Source organism: Hetaerina americana, unplaced genomic scaffold, assembly GCF_022747635.1.
Source record: "Hetaerina americana unplaced genomic scaffold, ioHetAmer1.1.p SCAF_7, whole genome shotgun sequence".
NCBI lineage: Eukaryota > Metazoa > Arthropoda > Insecta > Odonata > Calopterygidae > Hetaerina > Hetaerina americana.
Window position 1 is genome coordinate 31,774,197 of NW_027287316.1, and position 13,864 is coordinate 31,788,060.

General features: G+C 40.3%; 1 protein-coding gene across 1 annotated transcript in view; it reads left to right on the forward strand.

Annotated features, from left to right (window-relative positions):
* Invadolysin (leishmanolysin-like peptidase, invadolysin) overlaps positions 1-13,864 on the forward strand; it is a 263,276-nt gene that overhangs the window by 303 nt on the left and 249,109 nt on the right. The gene's annotated exons all lie outside the window — the stretch shown is intronic.

Consider the following 13,864-nt stretch of genomic DNA (forward strand, 5'->3'; position numbering starts at 1 on the left):
ATTTTAGCAAAGAGAACGTTTTAATGACCCACTGTGGTTTTTATGGGACTTGGTTAACAGGATATGTTTTGAATTAGATATCCATAGCGTGTGCAGTGATACCCTTAAACCGGCGAAAATCTGACACGGATAACCGTTATACTCTGTCGCAATCAGTGGTTAATACTAATGTCAGCGTGTTAATAACTAATTCTCTCTTTCGTACAACTATTATCTCTTTGTTTTTTCGTTCGGCGTCTCTTTAGCAATGAACTTTTATCCGTAAGCATATGAGACCTTTTTAATTTTTTGCGCAAATGAGAGTTCGTCAAGATGCTGCTCGCTAGAGTGAAATATGCATGCGTTTATTTGAAAATATTTTAATTTTGTAACTGCAAGATAAAGTCTATTTAAGTGGGGATATTATTTCCGGTAAAATTCGTTCCGAAAATTAGTTTTCCCTTTACGTATTTATAATCGTGACCTTATCTTGCCCCTGTGTGTGTACCCTTTGTTTGATTTAGTTTTTGGCGGAATTCCTGCATTGAACGAAAGAAATTTTTTCTAAACTCTCTATCTCGATTCTTGAACGTTGTGAATTTGAGTTGGAAGAGAGTTGCCGCTCTGGGGCGCGCGGCTTGATGGTGAGTTGTGTGGTTGTCGTTCGCACCTGCCACAGCGCAGTGGGTGCTGCACTTCGCCATCCGCTATCGGGCCCGGGGAGGATCCAGACAAGTACGGACTCCAGCTTCCGTCCTTGGGAAAGTCGCGCGGGGTTGATTTTTCCTCTGCGCTCGACGGGACTGCATTGAAAGACCGCCTTACTCACATTACCAACAGAAAATACATTGCAGCAACAGCCAGTCTGTTTGCAGTGTGGGCGTGCAGTTAAGTGGGAGGGGTGCCGAAAAGGCATGCAAAAATTCCGAATATGGCGACTCCCACAGAAAAATTCTTTGTTTCAACTTAATCTCAATTCCAACAAAGATACAGGCCTAGAGCATTTTCCGATAACAAACGATTTGCCTTCTGGTCGTGGAAGTTTAATTAACGTGTTGTGCTTTGATAAACGACTTTCATGTATTATGTATTTATTCATTACAGTATAGAATTACAATTTGTCTTCCTGGTACCGCATAGGCAAAGGCAGTGTCAAAGGTGCTAATTAATGGGATTAATGGTAATGCTATCGTTTCCTCTGAAATGTTCACGTATTCTTTCGGCCAGTGGCTTTAAATAATTAAAAGCGAACGCAAAATCCAGATTTTGGGCTAGAAGATCAAATTAGTGTGACACTTGGTGATGTGTATGGGACTCAGAGGGATCAAACTCGGGACCACAATATTCGCGAGCTCGATTCTTCGACCGTGTCTGGTGACAGCTTTTCAATCAAGAGCATGTTTAGCGCGAATTAAACTCAGCCTCAGAATTAATTAAAATTCAACTGGTGCATTTTAGAATAATATTTTCGTGGCCTTTCATTAAATTTGTAACCCGTAGCTGGCAAAGGCATGGGCAGACGCCGTGAAGTAAATATCCGCAAATACGAGGCCCTCGTACAGGGGCCCAAAGTTTACTTTCGGTATATTTGTGGCACTCAACATTGAAACTTTTGTTGTTTTGTTGGTTAGGAGAATGAAATAGTTCATTTTTTAGGGCCACTTATGTGCCGACAGTAGACCATTGTTTTTGCTCTCACCGAGGCGTCAATTTTCTAAACGGCTCATATCTACCGTAAATTGTTCATTAAGAATAATCTGAATCAGAGGGCAGAGCATCCGTGTCCCATTCAGATTCCGAGCCCTGTTTCGAATTTTTGTGTTAGTCGGCATGTGATTATATTCACATTCTAATCCGATCTGCAATGTGGACTTTATTTATATACGAATAATTTATTAATAGTGGTGGCTCTTCCCTTCTCTAGTATTCTATTTCTGAATTATCTCCTGAGTCCATGGTTCATTTTATCAATGAAGCTCATGGTGAAGTGAATTTGATATAGTCAAACTAAGTACGTATAATAATTATTCAGAAGGGATGTGTCGGTAAAGAAGTTCGCGTCCACTTAGTCATTTTAGAAATTAGATTCTCCCATGGATGAGGTCTCTCCATCTTGCGGTTGGAAACACAAGAAAAATCCATGGCAAGATACAAACCCGTGGCCTGTGCGTTAACCGAATATTGCGCTACTCTGTGCTGCACTGACTGGATCCGGCAAGAAGTCTTGATCGTAAATACCTTTAATGGTAATACTTCTCACGTGAGTCAGTTGGGTTACGCGCCCGCCCGCTAACGCAAAGGTCACGGGTTCTTGCCCCGCCTTTCGTGTGGATGCTAACATATTGGTTTGGCTGAGGTGAGATCTGTTAAAAATGAAAATATGGCTGCAAGAATCACAATTGCCCGAGAAAGGAACAAATGTTAATGTTGAGAGAATTGCATTTGTGTTGTAAATTTCTGCCATCCGTGCCAAAAGTCCCTCGCATATTTAATTCCACGCCTAGTATTTCTACGTATGCTCGTAATACCTCAAGCCGCCACGAAGTGTTCGAGAATATTGCGAGAGAATAGCGTATTCGGGAATCTATATTCATGTTTGGAAGTCGATTGCTCATTTTTTGCCACCGTTGTCTGATCTGCCAATTTAGTACGGGTTTTGGGTTAGTTTCACGACTTGATTAAGTGAGCTAGCTCGCTTGATAAGTTGGCAGTAAGCTCAACGTAGTATTGAGCGTTCATGTTTTTATAGAGCCCGCCATCTCGGATTTTTAGAGGTAACGCTTTGTTTTCCCCCGCAATTATTTTTTGCAAACCGGACGCATATTCCTCATATCCAATTCGTGGGTCGAAATATTCCGAGGTGGAATCTCATGCAGTACATTTAACGTGATATACCTTTTAAGAGGAATAGCATGTATTCTTACCGTTCTGACCTGGGAAATGTACTTGTTACATGGACGATACGATTCGGCAGGGTCGCGCAAGACCACCTACGTATCAATCATTTGCCGTGACCTTCGTCTTCTATCTCAGATTCGTCCTGCAGTTTCATGTGCTCGCGCAAACTTATTTTTTTAAGCGGTTATGAAGCGGTCTCAATTTTTATTCGTATGATCAGCATGCAGAGCGCGTCCGCAAGTCGACCTAAAACAAGCGTTTGTATTTTCGACTAAGGATTCTCGTTTTTTTTTGTTTTGAATCTGATAAAGGCTCAATGTTTCGTGTGGGCGGTCGTAATTTCATGGGACGATTTAGTCTCAGGGTTTTAACTGGGAGCAGCATGTCGGTGTGGTGGAGGATTGGGGGGGTGGCGGTCAACTGTTGCCGTAACACCGCTACGGGTGGAAAGGGGTCGCTTTTGTCTTGTCAGAGACGTAACCTGGGGTGAGGGGGTTGTGTGCGAGGCGGTGGATTCTATGGGTCCGGACTTTCACTCGGAAACATTCTGTACGCAAATCATCCGAGGGCGCCTCTCCCTTTCACCCCATTCCAACAAGCGCCCTTAGAAATGAAATCCTGGCTACGTGCCTAGCTGTTGTACTTACACGACGCTACGGCATCGGGCTTTCGCGTCCGTGTCGCGGTTCCCTCTGGGAAGGGGTTAAGCACAAGCTCCACAAGGCGTTTGAACGCCATTAATGTCCGTGAAAACGCTGAGCCGTAATGTTAAGTTGTGAAAACAACCGTAGGTGCATGACTAATGAATGGATTTCCGCACTTAAAAGTTTTTTTGGTATCAGTAGTAGTCAATAATGACACATGGTTTTTCATATCTCAGTGAAGAGTCAATATTTTCCATTTAGAGCCGCGTTATTCAGGTTTTTTTTAACGTATATTACTAGTTTTTTTTGGCCTACTCCTTCTCTTATAAATAAGCATGAAACACTATGGCTTTTGGTATTCCCCGGCGACACAATATTTCTTACCCATTAGGAGGCCTCGTGCAAGGTTGACCCTCATCAAGATGGACCCTCTCCCCATAATCCAAACCTTCAACCCGGGACTCAGGACCCTCGCCTCGGTCTTCAGCTTCCTCGCTGCGGGTGGACAATGATCCATAGTGCTTAGTATCCATAGAGTATGCAACAAAGTTGTTTTTTTCAGAATACCATTTTAGAGGGAACCAGAGAACATTTTAAAGGTTACAACATACTTCAAAAGTAAGGCACTCATTGCTTTGGTTTTTGCGCGCTGTTGAATAAATACCTGTATTCTATTATGAACGGGGTTGTGCGATAGTATTAACAAATGTGAGTTTTCGCTTAGAACTGGTGTACTTTGTGTGCGCGAGACGGCGATAATTCACGCAACGCCATGTTTGTCGTTGTGCTGGACTCATATCTTAGAATTGTGAAGTTCAGGTTATCTCGGAAATTCGGCAAGTGAAATAGCTCTCGGAACAAGAAAGAATTAATGATCACAGAGGAAAAGAAGACTCTTGAGTTTTCCTTCCCTAAGGAGAAGAATTCCATCTAAAAAATCTACTCACTAAACAGGACTGGCTGTGGCAGTATAAGGCTTGAGTTAATGCATCTATGTCTGAATTCAAAGAAATACGCCTCGCAAGTGTTGTTGGGGGAGCATGGAACGACGACTTCTTTAATGTCACTGTTTCAGAAACTGATGAGTTAATTCTTTGCTAAACTAGAATGGAAAACGTAGATGGTAAAACAGTGGAGTTTGTAAATCTGTAAGGCTTTCAAAGGGTGTGTCACGTAAAAATGAAAAGCAGTTTTTTCATTAAAAAACATTAAAAAGGTTTTTCGAGTATGGAACTAGTTAAACTGTTAGAAAATTACAAAGCAGTCATTGGCAAAGAAATCCTTTCGGAAATCCCTAGGCGCTTTCAAAAGTAAAATTCTGGGAAAATCGTTGAGTGAAAATCCCTAAGCATTCTGGTCGCATGTGAGGGATGTTCAGGAAAATATATCTCCAGTACGTTCTTTCTGATAAATGGGAAAGGACAAAATTGACATCCAATTTGGAAAAACCCTAACTTAAATTGCCAAATGTCTCGAGTTTATGATGAGGGTAAAAAAGAAACTTTACATTTCCACAATAAAGTTTTAATATTTCACAACCATGGTTTCGATGCTGCGCATCATCGAAATATTTTATATTAAATATATTATTAATATATTAAATCTTATTGTGGAAGTGTGAAGTTTCTTTTTTGCCCTCATCATGAAGGAATTCCACAAAGTTAAACCTGAAATTGTTATGTTTCTCGAGTTTTACTCGATGAAATACTTCATTATGAGGGTGAAAAAGCTGCAATACCGCATAATAATTTATCAACACACTACCATGGTTTCATGGTTCAGATGATTAACAGCTTCGTATCAATGTTCGTGTGTGAATAAATTTTTTGTGGTTCATCAGTATGTTTTAGCTTCATCAAAGTATAGCTTGTTGAACTCCTTCCAAAGGGTATTGATCGATATCAGTTGAATACTATCGAGAACTTAACTAATCAATACCAGGAGCCGATGGATGAAATCAAGTATCGTCCCGAGGACTAGTGCGATATTTGGAAAACCCTTAACCCATTTAATCTCCAAGTTCAGATCAAATTCCTACCTAAGTGTCTATAACGCTAGCGTCACAACCAGCCCCTTATTTGGAAATAAATTTAAGAAGTGATTAACGAATCAAAGTTCAACGAGTGTACAGGCATTCTCGATTCCTCTGATTTGAAGATGCTGTAGGTGAATAACCCAAATTGTGTTTCGCTAGATCTAGATTTTCTGAAACCATGTTGTTTGTTTCAGAAGAAGCAATGATTAAATAAGAATCGCAATGCGTTACTCAGTGTAGGCTTTATCAAGATGCTATTTAGGAATTGAAATGAGGTGAAATAGCAGTATTACTTCTCGTTTTGTAACTCTCACTTGAAGTGTGGCGACTCGTATGCGGGACATCGTGAGGTAGATATGTAGAGAATTAGATCGTGTGAAGCGTAGGGCAGCGAGATTTTTTAAAAAACGTTCGGACGAACAGAGCAGTATTAGTAAATTTTGGTTGGATTTATGGTGGGATGGTAGATTAGATTATAGATTGAATTGTTTTAAGTGAATTTGAGGCATCTGTTTTCTGAAGACGTCTAGCACATTTTTAAATCTCCATTTTAACCTGGAAGTCTTGACCAGGGTGAAATAGTTATATTGCTAAAGCGATATGTTGCAGATTGTTTTCCGCGAAAAATAAGAGGAAAAAATAGTTAAATAATAATATCTGGAGAACCTGCTAACACGTGCGTGACAATGATAACTTCCCGAGCCATTTTGAAGATTCTAGCAAATGCAATTGTTAGTTGCAGTTAGCGAAATAGGGCACCTGGTATGGATGAACAAACTCAACGGCGACAGCACCCCACGAGAAAATTGAGCGTAAAGGGAACATCTCTTTGTATTGACGATGATATTATATGTAACATGAACATGTTTGCAATATTCCAGGAGTCGCCCCTTACGACATACTTTCCCGTAATTGCAGCAATGATAGCATTACAAACGAGTTCACCTTGTGGGTCGTTCAATAAGTATTTCGGGAAAAAATGGATAAACAAATTATTTTGAGTAGATTTTTTCAATTTTCAACATAACTCATCTTTTGGCTCGATACACATTTACCAGTGTTTATTAGACTATTTTAAGTCGTCAAAAAAGTAGGATTTCGGAAGGTCCTCAGAATAGGCATCTGTGTTGGCGATGACCTCATCTTTCGAGGTGAATCATTTTCCGCCGATCCATTTTTTCAAGTTTGGAAATTTTAAAAAAAGCCACTAGGGGACCAAATCAGGTGATTGTGGTAGATGTTGTAATAATTCGAACTCTAATTTACATAATTTCAGTCGTCTAAACTGTGCAGGTTTACACCCGCGCATTGTCGTAATGGAGGGGGATTTTTTTTCTTTGTCAAATGTGGATTTTTCCTTATTTCCTTCGCTTAATTGGTGCAATAACGTGACAAATAATACTCTCCATTGATCGAGAATCTTTTTTGCTAAGTAATCGATGAAGATGATTCCGCTTGTATTCCAAAAAACCGTGACCATCACTTTATCGGCCGATTTCACCGTCTATGCCTCCTTAGGAGCCGGATCGCCTTTGTTAACCCTGTTCCGGCTGTTGATTTGTCTCTTGAGTGTAGTAGTGTATCCATGTTTCATCCACAGTTATGTATCGACGCAAAAACTTGTCCGGAATGCGACCGAAAAGCGTCAAATCAGCCTCCGAGGCGACCACACGATTGCGTTTATTTTCCACAGAGAGCAAACGCAAGATTTGTTTCACACTCAATTTTTTGAGTAAAATTGAAAGCACTGAACGTAACTTGTGATATGCCTGTAGGCTCAAATATTCTGCAAGCTTTTATTCGCCGATCACTTAAAACCTTGTCGTGGATTTTGTCAATCATTTCGGAGGAAGTCACTTCCACTGGACGTCCCGAACGAATTTATCATTTGTTGATGTACGTACGGCCTCTGTGGAACACATTTCCCCAGTTATAAACAGTCGCAAACACAGGAGTGGATGTGCCATGAACATCATCCGGCTCGGCTTTGAACTCTTTCGGTTTTAAAGCTTTTGAATAGAAATATTTAATCACCGCACGAAACTCATTTTTTCATTCTTTTTAAATAAGCAGAAGTTTGTTGCTTCAATCGACTATGAAAATGAAACCACAAGATGAATATCGATGAAACGTTAACGGTAGTCTAGTTAGAGATAGGGCTTACTAAAATCAAACCTTTTCCTATGCCGCGAGCGTCATCTCTAGGATTTTCAAAGGTGTCATTGAACGACCCACGCACTTATTTCATTGGAACCTTTGGCGCTTTCCGTGAAATTTCGCACTTCCCATAAGCTCCTTCTGCCTCTATTTTTAAATGGCGTAAGCATGTAATTTAATGTAAAATGGTTGTTCCAAGTACATGCGAGAGAAAATAATGTAATCGCATTAGGGGAGCTCATGGCTTCGTTTTCGATTATCTAATTAAAAATTAATTGCGATATTTTTCCGGCCTAACTGTCGACGGTTTTCTCATTATATTTTTTAATCTCGGCTCGGAAGTTTGTCTTAAGTTGACTACGTAATTGAAAAACGCGGGAAGGTCTTATAAGTGGAATCGTTAATGGCAAAAGGGAAAGTGATAAACATAGTATAGGTGCCATCTTTCAACCACAAATTGGCACGTGTAATCGTGTAAATGTATGAAAGTTTATCCCAGAAATACTAAAAATGTGTTCAAATAATTTTGTTATGATGGGAATAACTGATATTTTTTTTATTTTCTCAAAGTAGAATTTCGCGCAAATGTTAATACGAAGTCTTGCTTTTATGGGAAAAATGAAATATCTACTGAACAAGAAGGCAGACACCTTGACCATATGTCTTTTTAATAAATATGATTCATTTTTCTTGGGTTGAGCCACCTAATGATCTTGTGGAAGATTTAAATTTTGCTAATTCCTTTTTCCAAGATAATTCCCTGTTCTCATTCATCAGTCTTAATTTGCCTAATCGGCCCCTTGGTCTTTCTCTTACGGTATTTCTGGACCACGTCATTATTTTGTATATCGATCTGTTTCAACGATCTCTCTTAATTATCAAAATGCCTAAACTTGAAACTCGAGAGTACATTTCTCTACTTTGTAAATGAGACGGGATCGTGAAAATGAATTCGCACTAATTCGAAGAGTTTTTCATCGCTTTTGTCATCGGCGTTCCATTCCGTAGATTGATTGACTGCAGTCCTCTATTCTTTCTTCGCCAATACCAATTCTCGCAGGCACTAATAACACTGTTTTCTTGCCATCTCTATAGTTATTTATTGTATATATTTAAACCTTCCTCGTGGGAATTTCTTTGCAAATGTATCCACCCTTGAGTGGCTCGTGCCCGTTTTCTCGTCACCATCCGTCTCCAGCACTATGTTTCCAGGTCCCTTCGTCGTCTATCTCGTGTATTTCGAATGATCTTCGTCTCTGACACAAAGAATTTCACTGAACACGTAATTGTTTTTACACGACAAAAACAAATTGTTTACTTCCTTACTTATGATTGTCTATTTCTTGATCATGCCACCTGGTTCTTCATCATAAACACCGTATTAACTTGAGTTATTGTTCATCTGATATCGAGCGACTGCTACATTACTTGCAATGCTGCTTCAATGATAGATCGAATATTCCTCCAGTTCTAATTTCTCCCATCGTAGCGTGATACGGCATAGTGGCCATTACATCGTATTTGTTCTCTTATAACTCAGTCCTCACATGAATTTTACCCACTTATATTTTTCCCTGAGTTTACAAGAAGTAATCTCCTTCCATAATGTGTACACAATATATGCGAAGTCCCCGGCCGTGAAGTCATATTCAGCCGTCACATTTTCTAAGCAGCATAAAAATGTCTCAAACGAGCTCCCACGCCTTAAAAGTTGCTAATTTTCTCCGTTTGAGATAAGCGATTTTTTTTCTCGATAATCCGGGGCGTTAAATAAGTTGGGCAGTCCAATTAGCGAATAAATATGGGGTGTGCTTGGTTTTCCCTCATCAACATTCGTAGGTATTTTCCGATAATGAAACAATTCCCGTTTTCCTCGTGTTTTTGGCGTGCCTAAGTTTTTGTTTTTAGTATGGAGTATAAAACACACCGTCAATAATATACAAAGTAATGGTAATTGCCTTGCAGGACGATGGTGTGAGATTCAGTGGTGGCTTATTTTGGGCGGTAAACGTTTTCGTCGTCATTCTTCAATTGTGGACAGCGTAATTAGGGCTGTGCAAAGTCCGGTCTCGCCCGGTGTCTCTCTTGCCCATGTGTGTGTGTACGGTCTCCTTGATTTCTCGTTGAAACTCGTGCAAGTCGAATAGTCCGTGGTAGAGAGGTCACTCCCCGGTCTGAAGCACTAGGTAGTTATGCGCCTCAGACTTCCACCTGTTAGCCACTTTGATCCACTTTCCAAAGCGTTCTCATCTTGAAGAGGTACTTGCTGTTATTAGTGTAGGATTCGCGAAATAGATGGAGGCCATTTGTACCACTGTTACGGGGTGGGAGGTTAGTCGGTAATGTTGGAGAAAAGCTGGATAGAGAGAGGCTCCTTTGGACATTAACCCACTCGAAAGGGAAGGCGCTCGAGTTTAACATTCCATCCGGTGGAAAGTACTATGCTGGCAGTTCTCTCCGCTCAATACTTTTATAAATTGGGGTGAGATCGGAATAATTAGTAAAATAAGTATTATCAGCGGCGTAGTAGTCCAATTGGTAGAGAGCTGGACTACATATCGGGTGACCCGGGTTCAATTCCTGTGTACACCTCTAGTACCCTCAGGTTTACCCAAGATGTATGATTTTTTGAGTACCAGATCTTCCTGGGACATCAAAGGCGGCACGAGGAAAGGAACTGCCCCCCTCCCTCCCTGTTGTGTGAATTTCACATGCCGCTGGGCTTAGGACTGGGTGAAGCTCTATAACCTTATCTGCCAAACCTACCTTCGGGCTGAGAACCGTGGTATTAAGTTGGTATTCTATCGCTTAAGGTTAGTTTTGGATAGATAAAGACTGAACATCGCTAAATTTCTTCGTTTCGTCTAACAAGACACCTGGATAATACTCCTCACTACAATAAACCCTTCTTCAAAATTGCATAATTTCTCCCTGTATTCCGTCCAACATACCCTTCCCCTAACTTGGCTCCCTAACGTTCTCCCCTCTCCGCAGTCCTCAGCATCATATTGGCAATCAAAATTCTCTGGCATCCATCTTTCATGTCTCCTTTATCTCTCTCTCTCTCCTCCCCCACTATGCTTAGCAATTATTCGTTTGTTTTCCTTTCCGTCAATTTCACCTTTCCCATCCTTTCGTACATCCTCATATCACAAGCCTCCCATCTACGACTATCTGAATCTACATCTACACAATACCCCACAATACACCCGCAGCATACTCAAGGTGGGGTCTAACTAATGTGAACAAACGAGGCTCCTTGACACTTTCATTACAATTCCCAAGTTCCTTTTTATGAATCCTAACTTTTTATTTGCAATTCTGCAAATTTCACGACTGTGTTTTCTCTAGGACATATCCTCAGTTATCGTGCTTATCATCTTGCTTCAACCACCATGTTTCCGAGCCGTACATGAGAATGGAAAAATTCTCGGGCCCGAACGCGAGCCTGAACCCATGATGTAGTATGCCGCTCCAGGAGCGGCTGCACTAATTCAGTTCGAGTAAAACCTAATTCCCTTATCCCTTTCGCAATAAAGGGCAAATTTAATTGGCTCGCTTAAGGGAGTAAGTGACCAAACTGATTCAATTCATCCAACCATGGGCACCTGCTGTTCCTCTTATTCTCGACATAAGTTTCGAAAAAAATGTTTTGCGGTCCCGGTTTTCTTCGGCGTAACTCCCCATCTCCATTAATTGGAGGTGGCTTAGGTAGGATGCCAAGGTCAAAGAGCGCCCTGGAGCTCCCGTAGAATGCTGGAGGAAAGATGTTTGGTTGGACATCATAGCTTGGAGACTACAGCAAAGGCTATAGTGGAAATCATGGAAATGAGTTCCCATTGTTGAGTGTCGCGTTGGATGCACGCTGGAATTCCGATGGGGCAACGTTTTATAGGCACGCCGAAGACAATGCTTCTCATTGTGCATGACAGTTTAGATCTTGCCTCATCGATGTTATTAGTCGCATGCCATTGCCAAAGTGCTGAAAAAAGTGGATTTCCGGTTGCGAGGGATCAGTGATGAAGAAAATCCATGCAATGCGTGATGATGGCTAACCCGAATTTGCCGTGAGAAATACCTTCTGCTTGATTTGAAAGCCTATATAGTATATTGACGGAATTAGATCCAATTTTTTTCACATTTCTGTTTATTTTCCGTATTTTTTACATGGCTCTATCGCCGAAAACACGAATTTTTATCCCTTACTATCTAAATTTTATTATTTTTAAATTAGAAATACCCTCTGTGTTCGTCTTACAAAGATATACTTAGGAAAGTGAACGCTATGGTGGACGGTGTATGCACAAGACATGATGTTATTCATCAGTGTTTAATTAAATCTTTTCTAAATGGCTCACGGGAAAATATATCTCGCACCTTTCCTTTCCTCAGTAAATTTTCGTGGGAACCAGCCGAATGATATAATTGACGACATAATGGGTCCCCTATTCTATATTTTCTGCCAAAAAATCCGTTTCGTATTCCTTTTGGCAGTTTTGTCTCGCATTTAGCATTTCCCTTTGAAGGTTCTGCTGTGAAATCAATGCAGTGGTGCCAAAACTTCGTTGTGTCTATCGTTACAATGCTAGTTAATTATTTATTCTCTTCGTCGATCTCGTCCCAGTTCTGAAATTTAACCATCCGAAAATTCGCTGGTTTTGTCGCAATGTTTTTTTTTATTTCGGCAACGTGCTTGGAAACATCATCTTCTTTCCTCTTGTTTCGCGGACTTGTTCGGTAAAATTTTACCGGAAAAACTTCAGTGCAGGATATGCACGAGGAAAAATTAGAATCGTAAAAAGGGGATGTTTTTGTGAAAGATGATAGAAATGGACCCATTCTCCATATTAATTCGTTCATTGGACACTGTAATGTGGGGAACTCTCCCTATTTTTTTTGTTTTAGCCTGCCGAAAACTGTGGTGGCCCGTGAGTCACCGGATACCCGATAAGCCACATTCCCCCAACCAACGCCATTAATCATGCCTCCGTGGAGAGAGCGTCCCTTAGACTGATATCTCCAAGAGGGGTTCGTGTTGTCGTCGTTGATGTGATGCGGGAAATCCAAATTGAAAAATCTCCAAAGCGTGTATTTTGAGTACATATATATATCATATTTACATCCTCGTAGACCTTTGTATTTTTTTTCGAATGCGTACAATTTTACGTAATTAGAGTTGAAATGGCGGACTTTGGACTAGAGGTTGCGCTACTGGCGTTATCTCCTGGGTGTTTTTGATGTGAAACCAGAAGTGATGGCAAAAGGAGCAATTTTATAATTACTTTTTCCTACGGTGAGAGCGTCAGAAATATTTTACTATGATTTTGTACGCCTAATCGCCGAACGATGAAAATTCGTGTCCACTTGTTTTTTTCTGCACAGTTGTGTGGTGTTTAGTTTTTAGTTTTAACCATTTTTGAGTGAGTTTTAAAATGTTTGGGACTAAAAAAATATTTAAGAATTTTTTTAAAACTCGTTTTTTTTACGAAAAAACATAACCCTTCTGTTTTTGCTGTCGAGGTCTTGTAATCGGCAACGAAAAACCGAAGTGTGATTTATGTGCGGTGTTTCGTTTTTCTTGATGCAACTGCAAAGAAACTAGGGCGCAAGCTGCACGTGAGGGTGAGTTGAAGTGTTTTGTGTGAGTTTTTTTTTTGAAATTCCGAAGTTATCCGGTGAGGTGTTTGGAACAGAATTCGTGAAACCTCGGAAGAAATACGACGAATCAAAACTTCAGCTGAGAATGAAGATTTTTGGTCACAACTATCTCTCGGTCTCAACTAGAAAAAAGGCTTGCTTGAACCACCACTAGCATTTCTAGCTATATTATTTCTGTAGTAATTCTTACAGTATTTCTTATAGTATTATAATAGTATTTCTTACTAGCAAGAACCACATTGAGCATTTTTCATTAGGCCTTTCTCGGTCGCAGAGAAACATGTCTCACGAGAGCCATAACTGGGCTTCATTAATAGTACCGAAAGAATGTAATCAAAACTCAAAGTGAAATAAGTTTAGGTGTCCTGTTAGGTTTAATTAAATTATTCATACGATCGACATTATAGTTAGAAGAGCCATTGAAAAATATTTACCACCCGTAAATTTGAACTCTTTTTTAAAACAGCTACATTTCGCGTATTTTTTCTGGTAT